The 12008-nt window shown below is 36.5% G+C and overlaps 1 protein-coding gene across 1 annotated transcript in view; it reads right to left on the bottom strand.

The window, feature by feature from the left end:
- Positions 1-12008, bottom strand: part of FSIP1 (fibrous sheath interacting protein 1) — a 97039-nt gene that overhangs the window by 44928 nt on the left and 40103 nt on the right.

Here is a 12008-nt window from a genome sequence, read left to right as displayed (position 1 = left end):
CTTCTTGTCCTTATATATGAATCTTTGGATTTTTTTAATAGAAAGGGCACTAATTGCAAAAGCCTGCATTGGCAAGAGCTTCTTCAATTAGAAGATTCTATTGAGAAAGTAATATACATAGCTTCAACAAAAAGGGCGAAGTCCTGTGGACTGCTCCTCACAAACCAGGAGCTTCCAGCACTCTCTTAATAAGCTTGTATTACACTTGAGACTACAGCAGAGGACAGGCACAAAATCTTTGTTTCCTGTAGAATGAAGACTCCCTGCTGAGAGACACCACTTTAACTTGTGATTTCTTTGAAGGAAAGCTTTGATTTACAGAAAGAAAAGCAGCTAGGAAGAAAAAAAGGTCTGCTACAACCACATTCCATGTTTGTATAAGCAAGTTGTCCAGTTTAATCTTCTTCTCCATGAATATCACAGAAAGTGAAAACCTTTCAGAACATTTAAATATTCTTCTCAGCAACAAATAGTTTAGTGTTCATACGTATATATACACACACCCCCCACAGTATAATTACACTACTTTGCAATAAGGCATTTGGGAAGATAAATCCACTCAGAAGAAAAGTATATACCCTCTAACCAAAGACTATCAATAGTCCAGGCAGAAAAGACTGTATGACCAAGATAAGAACAATGACTAGATCCCACCAGAAAGGGATAGGGACCCCCATGCATGTCCAAAAATGAAGACAACCACATGAAGAATGTGGAGGTGGTCTAAAAAAAAGGCAGTCGCAGAGGGCATACAACGGAGATTCTTAGTATGGAAGTGTGTTTAATTTTGACTGCTTTTTGCATTTGGGAAAAAGAACTGACTACATTATTTGGTTTAGTCTTTGAACTATTATTAAAAAAAAAAAAAAGAAAAAAGAGCCTGTGATGATATAGTGCAAGTACTCTTGAAGCAACAACTTAGAAGTGTAGGACTTCTTCTATGGAAGGAATTCAAATAAACCTATTATCTCCTAAATATAATTGGCAGAGTAGAAAAATAAGAATGGCTCATATTAAGAAGTAGAGGAAAACATTTCTTACACAGTCCAGTCAGTATCTTCAGTCTTTCAATGTCAACTTACTATAATGGGCTTCTTTTTTAGGTACTACCTGAATAAGTGAAACTAAATGTAACACACCATTTGGTGAGCATATCTCCATAAATAAGTACTGTAGAAGCGAAAACTTGTAAAGAATTATCGCTATCACGCAGTATTATGTACCAATGTATATTTCTCAATATTTGTAAGCAGAACAGTGCCAAAATGAAGAGGTAATAGGGGGAAGGGGAAATCAAAACCAAAACTAAATCACACAACAGAAAATACCCAAAGAGAAGAACCCACAACCCTACTTCTTTCAGAATCAGAGGACTGTGTTAAAGATCAGGATGCATCACAAAGCATGCGGCCATGCCTCTTACATACACACAATCAGTTTGTGTGATGACTTGCCCTTCATAGTTACAAAGCTACATGCCCAGAAAGTGATTTCTAAGTCTCAATCTATTTCCCCTTTTTATGAGAGGCCTCAATGCCAAGGATTATAGGCAAGTGTGAATAAAAACTCTCTTCACCACAGCATTGAAGCAAAGCACTGGGAAAAACAAAATTCATGGTGTTAGAAACCATTAATCTAGACCAACGATGAAACTGTCATATGCAAAAAGGAAGTTCCTAGTCCCCACAGAATAATCTGTTTATGTATTCTGCATAAGAGAATCAAAGTCTGTACAAACAGTGCTCAGAATGTTACCTTCTTTTCTTCCAAAGGAGCATCCTGTCCATCACTGGGCTAGAGAAATACTGTCCTTCTGATTTATGCTGTTTTGGCCCTGAATTTTGTGTTCCTCTCAAACTTACAAAATTAAGGTAGGGGTTAGGTCACCCTCTTATATGAGGGAAAATGGAGACAAAGCTACTGAGATGAAATTGTTGAGGTTGAAGAAAGTAGAGGAGTACTGTAAAACAGATGCTAACTTCCTAGGTTGTGTTCCTGAAAGAAAATGAGCATAATCTTGATCATGACTGGTAACAGGCTTTGTACTTACAGCTGCTTGGGTGTATTGGCATGCTCTGACTGTGTCTAGCAAACAGAGCCCATAGACAAAGGAATGCTCAGTCTGGGAATCAAAAAACAGACTTAGGCATGAGATAGGCCACGAGATGCCCAACTCTGCCAAACTGGCAACCAGGATGAATACCCAGTAGCAGAATGTTAGGTATCCACATAATTTTTCCATCAAAAGTTCATATGCCCTTACTCTTCAGATTCCTAATGAGAGGGAATATTTTAAGTGAAGATTTTCTGGAAAAGGGACATCCAAAATTCCTAAGTCATTTTTAACACTGGCCTGCACTGTGCAGTATAACTAAAAAAATACACTAATTAGGCTACTTAGATCAATGAGACAAAACTTTCAAAGCTCTTCTCAAACCAACTTGTTTAACTCTGTAACAGGATTACAGTGTTTCTGAAAAGAAAACTATTGCATTCATGCTAGAAATACTGCTGTTGTCACCTCAGGAAACTTTCTAGAAGCCAAAAATCCATCAGAAATACTCCTAGCTTTCAACTAAGCTTTGTTGTAAAACTCCGATTATCACATTTATCACAGTATGCCGTTAGTTTGTGTTAATATATTAATTGTAATATCCATCTTATCTATAGATTTAATGTAATTTGTATACTCTTAGGAATCATACTGAAAATAACTTTTCTTTAATACTATTGCCTTTTATAGGTGAAAATACATAAACGATTATATAACTTAAGCTGAAATACATGAGATGTCAACACCAGTATTACAAATATTTATAATAAAAGTCACATCCTGCTAGGACATTCAAGATGTTTTTGGCTTAGGAGCGCCATGTGGCCATCAAATAGTTTGATGTAGTTTACAAGAGTATCAGCACCCCGCGCATCTGCCAAGTGCTTTACATCCTCCACTTAGAGATACTGTTTAATTACACATCCATCCCGGCCTAACAAGTTAAAGTGTCTCAAGAAAAGATTAAAGCTCTCCTACACAGTTTGTACATGCAGACATACAGACACACATGTATAAGATAAATTTACAGCCAAAAAATTTCAATGTTGACATTTATTGCAGACTCTGAATTACATAACTGTCAACCCTAAGATGGAAAGATGCACTTACATGCTACTTATCAAAAGATCAAGATGTTAATACTCACCCATAAAGGATAAACTGCACCTAAGTACATGTTGCAGAAGGTTTCCTTCACAGCAGCCCCCTTGTTTTTCTTCTCTCATTTTGAATGTGACATCTTCGGGCAAAGTAGAAGCATAGCCTTCCCCTACAACACTTGCAGAGAAACAGAGGCTTTTCCCTGACTATTTCTCTTTAGTGCACATGCTGCAAGCAGGCCAACAAAAACAAGGCTTCCTTCCTACAGAGATTAAAGAACAGTGCTAAATGGCAGCAAGGAATGAGGAACTCCTAACTTTGCCAATAGAGATGTGTAACAACAAGTAAACACTTTCTCCTTGCCTCAAATGGACATGCACATTTCAAGGATGAAAATTTTGTGCTGTGGACACTTGTACTAACCAGAGAAATGGTTACTTGTTATTTTAATACTACCGCAGCTAAAAACCATAGTCATTGCATTGAACTGCGGTGCTAGATGTTGTACAAACACATGAAGAGAAAGGAGAAAAGAAAATCCCAAACGAACCTGTAAGTATATGCATACAAAAGCTACATATACACAGGTAGTCAAATACCAGGAAAACACTGAAACTCCACTGATCAATATGCTTGACTGTCTTAAACCAGAAATACAATCCTCATCAATTCACTGAAAAGTGTTTTGAAAAGGCTCTAGGCATGAGGGAAGCAGAGCAATACACAATTGTTTGAAAATACCACAAGTGGGTGATGGAGGGCACTGTCCTGCTTTGAAGCCATGTATTTATCTCAACCATGAACTAAAGATGACAGGTTGAGAGAAATGGGAGTTAAGAAGGAATGCAAAAGGGCCTTGCAAGTGGATACAGGCAACCTGGTTTAGACATGATGGTGGGAGAGGCCAGGGGGCAGATAAATGGATGGCATAGTAAAAAAAGTAATTAGCAAATATGAGAACACTGTTATATTTGTTGAGGTCAGAGAGGACAGAGGGCATGACAAAGGATATACTGAAAGAATAATATAAGAGCATAGAAGCAAATCAGTTTTCATGAACTCTGTCATCATCTAAGACAAGACACATTTCCAGTAAGAATCTGTTTGATGGTGTCAAATGCCATTTATAAATAAAGACAATGAAGAAAGTAGTGCAGTCACAGTTAAATTTAAATCATGTTAGAGACACAAAACTGACAGAGATCGAACAATGACTATAAATAGCACTGCATGAATTTAGAGATGGGTGGGTAGTCAAAGACAGTTTGTTTGTTATTTTAAGATGGCAAACACCATAATATATAGGAGAAAAAAGATGAGAAAGCTCAACTCTACAGAAGAAAATGAGATCATATGCAAGACATTGCAAAAGAGAATGGGAACAAATATAGTGGTTAGAGAAAAAAAAAAAGACAAAATTTGTTCAAAATTAGCTGAGAGATGTACAAGAAGGGAGATGCTTCTCAGTTTTCTCCTACCCGTTCTGGGGCAAACAATTCACAGAGTTGTCTTAACTGGAAACTACATTTTGGGAGAAGGAGGATCAGTACATTGAATTGACAGAGAATTTGATCATTCCTGTCTAGAAACCCATTATGTTTAAAACAGGTCTCATTGCATGTACCAAATTCCAGCAATGTTTTCTCATACACAGTATCAATGCATAACTAATACTTATGATGCAAGTTGGCAATGTTACTTACCATCATATGGATGTAGCTCAATTTGACTGGCTCCATCATCTACATAAATATTTATCTTAACCATTTTCCATATAAACTAGGAGCATCATTATGATTTTAACTACTATTTTAATATAATTTAGTAGTAAAAATTTAACATTTATACAAAAACTTATTAAGTCTTAATGCAATTTACAGTTTTCAAATTCTTTATTATAAATACTTCTAGCAGCTGCTTCATTCTTGTCTACAGTACTACAAAAAACAATCAATAAATAGGAAATTTCTTCTAATCATGAGTGAAATATTTAAATTTTATCAATCTGTCATTAATCTTATTGCTCTCTTCATGTGTGCAGTAGCTGTTAAATGAAGAAAATAAGGTTTTCACACTAAAATTTTCTCTCAGGTGGAAATGCTACCACAGTTCATTCCATAACAACTTTGTACAATCACATAATGAGAACAAATTTTTATAAAATTTGAATAAACAAGATCTGTTTGAAGCTTGGCAACAACCTGGCAAGCAACTTTAGGACCTGGTAGATACTTTCTGAAGGAATAATGTCAAAATTGGTATGTCTCAATCTTATTTAGATAAGTTGTGCTTCTCCCCCTTTATTTGGAGCAATGAAATACAGGTTATGAAAATGTTTTATTAAACAAGTTCTACTTTTATGGACAAACATATGCTTATTCAGAAACCAGCCACTGCATGACATTATGTGAACTGAAATAAAGATGTTTGTTATTTTTATGTTACTGCACAGGTATCGGAAGAACCTAGAAGGACTACCAATGCACAAAGTAGACAAAAAATATGGCTACGTTTCTGTGGTCAGAAGTATTAGCAATTAATTGCTGCAGACACTTTGATTGAAAACCATATTACAGGATTGTGTAGTTGACAAATTACTCTCCAAATGTATGGTCAGACTTTATCTTGCCCCTTTTTTCCCTTTAAAGGGGAAGAAAGGAATTATGGTAGAAGTCAGAAACAAATTACTCTCCTTTTCGGGAAGGTGCCTAATACAGACTCAGGATGAGGTACACTGGATTCAATCATCTTCATTGAAAAAGCTGGAATAAAATTATGTATAATAACAAATCCCATCATCATCATCCTGATGCAGTGTAAACCATGAAGTGGTTTGTGAGACTTTCTCCAGCACTAAACAATAATTCATTTTATCCTGAGGTTTCCTTCCCCACAGATACACATTATTCTGCATCAAGAAGATAAAAATCATGCCTTAGAGAGTAAGGTCCTGCAGGTAATCAAAGCTCTTGACAGCACTGATATATTTACTATTTTTGTATTTTTGTTCTGCACCATCTACATCAATTGCTCACCCTCCTGCAAAGTTCAGCTATTCAGTTAACAGAAGATGCGTATTTTTGTATTATTTGATATAAAAAAGACCTCAATAATTAACAATCACATATTGCATTTGGCCACTAAATTGCATAAACTTGTGAAAAAATAATTCCTAGAGATGTACTGACATCTGATGATAAATTTAAATTTAAGACTAGTCAAACTAGATCTAGTTTGTGTTTTAGAAGTACTTACTGCAAGTAAGCAGACTTTTTTTTAAAGTAGGTATCAGTATCTCAGTCATGCTAAGAGGTAACACTATTTATACATATGTGTGTGTAGACACACAATTATATGCATATATATTCAATATGCACTTGAAATATTTTTTAATTTATATATTTAACCAAAACCCCAAAACAGGCATCTGTGGCTAGTTTTTGGCAGGAAAGAATCAGCTTCCAGTGCAAGACATTTGAAATAAACACACATACAGCCAGCAAAGGTGAAACTATTTTACTTAGCAGCTTTCTTGGATGTGCATTTAAACCTACTCTCTGCCATGAAGAAATTCAGCACATCATCAAACATGCTACTGGATTATTGCAAATGGCCAACTAGTAGAAGCCACAATTGAAAAATAACTACATTTATTATTCTTTCTATTAAAAATTCTTTTCATTAATGCTCAGCAACACACATTTGGCAGCTGAAAGTTTTTTTTTGAAGCAGCAGTTAACAATGCAATTCACAAAACAAAGATAAGCTCAATGGTTTCCAGGAAACTGAAAGATGAAAGAATGTGGAGAGAGTCAGCCATGGTTTCAAATAAAGAACAAGTGAACTAAGGTCAAACTAAAACCTAAAAGAAATTCAGCAAGGGCCCAGAAACCATGGTACAGATACATTTCAGTTGGATTGAAATTTCACAATGCATTTCAACAATGCATACAATACATTCTTTGGTATATTAATTCACTGGGGACAATTTTTCCAAAATAAAGGAGGAACTCAGATTCCAAAGCCCTTAGTTTCATTAATTCAAGCATAATACTTAGCAGATTTTTTGAGTTTTATATCGATCGTAAAGTATGTTAAAGTCTTATCTTCCAGCCTTGTTTTACATGCTCAGTTCCAGACTCAGCTGAAACCATGAAGTCTCACAGCACACATGAGGTAAGGTGTAGCGGAGGAATCCACAAATGTTAAAATTTCAGAAGCCAGCACCTACTAAATAGCCTGCACCAGAAATATGACTGTATTCCTCCCCCTTGAAGAGAAGGCCAGAGTAAAGCTACCAAATCAAATATACAAATCAATTTGAATAATTCATTTTGCAGTAGTGGAAGAAATACAGCATTCTACCATACACACAAAAAATATTAATAACGTTACCTTTGTAACTACTGTAAGTTACTCCCTAACACACAGAGCTAAGTTCTGCTTAGCTAAATTATCCATAATGTCCACCTAGGAAAGACAAACAAACAAACAAAAGAAACAACAACAAGAAGAAGAGATTTTATCTGAGGGATATTTTAAAATACATATTAAAAAGTCATCTCTCACATTAAATTTGTAAAATACTATATTTTAAAATTATAAAGCCCAGTATAACCATGCATTCAGAAATAACGCTCCTAATTGCTGACAAATCACCTCCTCTACTCAGAGCAGAGAATTTATTTCCAATTTTACGCAGCAAATTACAGTGGTTTAGGAAAGAGTAAAGGAGAAATTTAAATGCAATGTGAATTTTAAGTAGACAATTTAATTAGCTAAGCTAGAAAAATAACCAAATGTTGAAAGCTGCACACCTGGAATCTTGCCAAAAGTGAGAGGCAATCTCTCACAACCTGTATTTTATACCACAGAAATTACATTTTCACCAGTAATAATATCCCCTAGAACCATGCCTAGGCATTCCGCCTCTGACAAACAGTGAAGAGTGCCACCTATTGAATAACAAACAGTATTTCCAGAAGTAATTAAACTATTCTGGAAACATGCCATCTATGTACTCCCCCCCTCCCCCGCCCCAAACCCAAGCATTCAGTCTAGCTTTTCATCACGCAGTTTCCTGTCCAGAGAGCAGTTTTACTGCTAATATTGTTACAGAATTGATGGCCGAAATATTACTTTGGTGTAGAAACAAGGCACCCAATCCACACTGCATAAGTTATCTGATTTTTAGACATGCCCACACCAAATAAGAAAAATTTTATTCAATTATGTATGTTGCATCAGAAGGTGATACCATGCTGTTTTGTCCAGTCTTTTCTAGTAATAACTGTATTTTCCAGAAATACGATTAGAAGGTATAAAGCACACAAAACTAAAAGAAAAGGAGTATTTTCTGAAGGCTGTTCTCTGTTCACACATTAAAAGTGTATATTTTCTATATATTTTACTGTTAGAATGAAAAACCTACTTTCATTCAGAATTTAATATTTCTTTATTTACACTGGCAACCAAAGTGTCTTGCAGAGGACCTAATACACAAATATTTCATATCCATATGCTGTCACCCGAGTCATGCTACAGAGCAGCAGCTGATAAGAAGACACAGTGTGTCCCCCTGGAGAAGTTTTACCAGGTGCTGCAAAGCACTCAGCAGTGCTAGTCTGGCCATGAGTTACACATTGGTATAGACAACATATTCTACGTTTATAAACACTGTAAATTAACATTACAGTCTATGGATTTAGAGTTCTAAATACACACAATCTAGCCAAGGAAAAATGTGTGGTATGTTGCAAGAGTCTGTACATAATGTAATACCAAACAACACCGCTACAACCCAACCCAGGCTTGGAACTGACCCATTTATATACAAAACATTTGAATGAGTCAGCAGCCCTCTGCATTTCCCAGGCCTGCTGTAGACTATCATACAGTTCCCAGACGCACTTCCTCAGATTGTGTTTGCCTCATGAACAAGGTCAGTAGTGACAAAAAGGGATATAAAGGTCAATGACTAGGGAAAGATGACAATAAGCAGACTTATTTTATCTGTTTACCCATTAACTTATTCAATATACTGAAGTTGCACAGAATTCCTCCAGCTATTTGCCTCCCATCTTTTAACTGTCTAACATAATAGTGCAGTGTATTAAAATGAAGGTCTACTATTGTTTTGGTACTGTGAACAGATAAGAGCTAAATATGCTGCCTTGCTGTGACACACACACACAAGTGAACAGCGTCTAAATCAATCACTGTCTCCTTGTCTGAAGTCTTTGTTCCCATATCCATAAGTATGTAAAATTAACTGACATCAGGAAGAATGTGTCAATTAGCCTTTTTTTTTTTTTTTTCCAAACCAAAGACTGGACTGCATGTGGTTGTATCCAAATTAGGTTTAAGCCTGCTAGAAATCTAATCATATTGGCTGTGCAGTTGCAGCACTGCCAGTATAAACCCTGCATACGTAGATAGTGGCTGAAGTTTTTGCAACTGTCGTGACAGTTCTATCAGTAATTGAGGTTATACCACTGCAGTTATGCTGCTATCTGAATCACAAAGCTTTTGATCCACACTGGAGAACCCTTTTTGAGGGCGATAAAAGACAACTGGAACAATATTTGTCCTAACTCTGATTACTTCAGAAGGTAAGCCCACTGCTGAATAAAGACCTCCACAAGCCAAAGGTAGAATACGTGGATTTTTGGTCTGACACAACAAACTCATATATTAATGTTATTAAGACTACATGAAAAACACTAAAATCAGCTACACACAAGAAAAATTTCTGCCACGCACAGCCATGAAAAATTACTATTTTGCTTTCAATGTAGTGATAAAGAAAGATTACCACCTGAGAAATGCATAAAAATTCTTGATCCTTTTCCTTGTAGAATCAAAAAGTCATCAGACTGGGGAGGGGGCGTGTCAGGAGCTCTCCAGTCCAATCTCTTGCTCAAAGCAGGGTCAGCTATGAGATCAGACCAAATGTCTTATGGCTTCATCCAGCCAGGTTTGCAAAATTTTCAAGGATGGAGATTTCACGGTCTCTCCATGCAACCTGCTTCCCATTTGTAATTACCCTCAGAGGTATTTTTTTTCTTTAAATCCAGTTGGAACCTCCCCGTTACAATTTATGAATAGCGTCTCTTGTTCTCCCACGCTGTAACTCAATAAAGATACTACAGCTCTATCTTCTCTGTAATGTCCTCTTTGCTATTGGAAAGCTACTGTTAGGTCTGCCTGAGCCATCTCTTCTCCAGGGTAAACAAACCAAGTCTCCTCAGCCTCACAAGTCAAGTGCTTTAGCCCCAAATCGTCTCGGTGGCCCTCTGCTGAACTTGCTCAGGTGAGATAACAGCCTTCTTTACTGGGGAGCCCAAAACTGTATGCAATACTCTAGACACAGCCTAATTAGTACCAGGTAAAGGGGAATAATTATTTCCCTTAATCTATTGACTATGCTCATGTTGATACAGCCAAGTATGCTGTTAACCTTCATCACAGCAGGGCATGCTGCTGGCTCACGTGTAGTCTATTGTCCACAACGATGCCAGGTCCTTTTCAGCAGGGCTGCTCCCTGGCCAGCCAGGCTCCACCTTGCACTGCTAGAAAGAGTTATTCCTCTCTCGTGCAGAAATCTGCATTTGTCCTTGACAAATTTAATACAGTTCCTGTCAGCCCACTCCTCCAGCCTAACTCCCAGTGAGCGGCAGCCCTGCCCTCCAGCTTATAGAGTAGATCTAGTCATTTCATCAAAGAAGGCAACCAGGTTTGTCAAGCGTGACTTACCCTCAGTAAATCCATGCTCACTGTTCCAAATGACCACCACCTTCATTTGCACAGCTCTTTTATGTCCGTTATCTATACTGATGCCTCTTGCTAATGGACCAAAAATACTTGAGGTTTCCTAGCAAAAATTCAGCTTCATCAGGTTACCAATGCCAGCTTTCACCTCACCTCAGTCTCTTGCACACTACTGTACTAGTTTGTCTTCCCCACATAGCACATTCTATGGAGAAACAAAAGGTTTCTCATGTCAAAGCAGAAACATAACACTAAACAAAGATGTTAAAATCTTAAAAATATGCATATATATCCAGGTTTTAACCACTACTGCCATCTCAGTAATGCAGTAATGTTCTTTTGAATCTTCAGCAGTTTCATTCCTGACTTCATCAGAGCAAGGCAAACCTTCAAAGTTTTGTACAGAGTTATTAAAAAAAAAAAAAAAAAAGGAAAGAGATTTTCTTCCTGCTCTTAAGAAGATCTATGAAAGATCCAACATAAAAACAAATACCAACATTGGTTTTCAGGCCAAATGACAACTGTATTATCTAGGATTCTTCTTTACAATCATCTATTTTTGAATGTTTTATATGTTTTTTCCCTAATTCTCTTCTGTATAGGCTGTTTTGTAGCTCTTTCAGCACAGATCAAAGAGTACATTTGCCATGTATATTTAAAAACAAGTAAAAAGATTCCTGAACTCCTTCAGGTTCCTCTGTCACTAGTTTTTAGTTATATTTCCTTATTGTAACTTGAGAGTAATGTAATAAATTATACTCACTGAAAGATAAAGGAATAGTAATCTATTACTTGAGACTGGTACATAATTTTATAAGTTTTGGTTTGTCAGTCCTGGCTCTAGGTGTCCTGGCTCACTTTATTCCTAAGTGACTTAGGAATAAACATAGTTTCTGCCTACTAGGTTAACAACAGGATCCTCTGATTTTAAATTGCCTTTTCCCTCACCAATTTTACTCAAAGTAGTAATAAGGATGAGATGTGATGTACTTATTCTAAAATAGTAATGACCTTTTACTACCACTTTACTTACATGCTCGTATTTTAATGGCCCTTGCACCGACAAAATTAAGTATTAAATGAA

The sequence above is a fragment of the Nyctibius grandis genome, chromosome 4, assembly GCF_013368605.1.
Source record: "Nyctibius grandis isolate bNycGra1 chromosome 4, bNycGra1.pri, whole genome shotgun sequence".
In the NCBI taxonomy this organism is placed as follows: Eukaryota; Metazoa; Chordata; class Aves; order Nyctibiiformes; family Nyctibiidae; genus Nyctibius; species Nyctibius grandis.
This window is presented reverse-complemented; position numbering and strand designations above follow the sequence as displayed.